The sequence below is a fragment of the Penaeus monodon genome, chromosome 15 (assembly GCF_015228065.2).
Source record: "Penaeus monodon isolate SGIC_2016 chromosome 15, NSTDA_Pmon_1, whole genome shotgun sequence".
NCBI lineage: Eukaryota > Metazoa > Arthropoda > Malacostraca > Decapoda > Penaeidae > Penaeus > Penaeus monodon.
Genome location: NC_051400.1, coordinates 33820117 through 33820870, shown reverse-complemented (window position 1 = coordinate 33820870; position 754 = coordinate 33820117).

The window sequence follows — 754 nt, the reverse complement described above, 5'->3', positions numbered from 1 at the left end:
CACACGCACACAACTTATTTTTCTCATCGTTTTCCTTATCTGTCAATATAGTTTTTTTCCATACTTATCTATTTTGCAATTGGGAATGTAATATTTTTGATTACCACAAGATTTTTTTTTTCACTTTCTCGATCACATTCTCTAAGCTAACGTATCTATTTTGAAACAGAGAAGAAGTGTTGTTTTGAAATCTTTAACTTCTCATTATTCAGTCCTTTTGTTGCTCCACCTCCGCCACCCTTAAGCTCCTCCCCCTTTTTGTGGGAGCCTCCACCCATCTTGCCCTTTAGCGGCGACGTTCCTCACACTGACTCCACCCTAACACCTTGAAAGCTCCATTATCTAACTGGTAATGCCACTCTCACACACACTAATGATCCACCCACCTTCTTGTAAGAACACTGTTTATCATGCAATTTAGCCCCGCCCCTCCTAACCTAATAGCCCCATCTCCCCGATGGTTGACTCCGCCTCCATGTCCATACCTACTGACAAGGAAGTCACGTGACTATGCTCTCTACCTATAGAATGTCTCCCCGGCAATTATAAGCTCCGCCCATCCCCTTATACAGATGTTTAGGCTCCACTCTCTTATGCCCTTGACTCCGCCCACTAGAATGATGTTAATTTTTTTGTTGCATTTACAGTCACTGATAACAGTATCATCGAGACAAATTACTCTAATTGAAAGATTATAGGTAACGATTAAAAAAAGAAAAAATGTATAAGTCATACAAAGGAGGGTGTGAACACC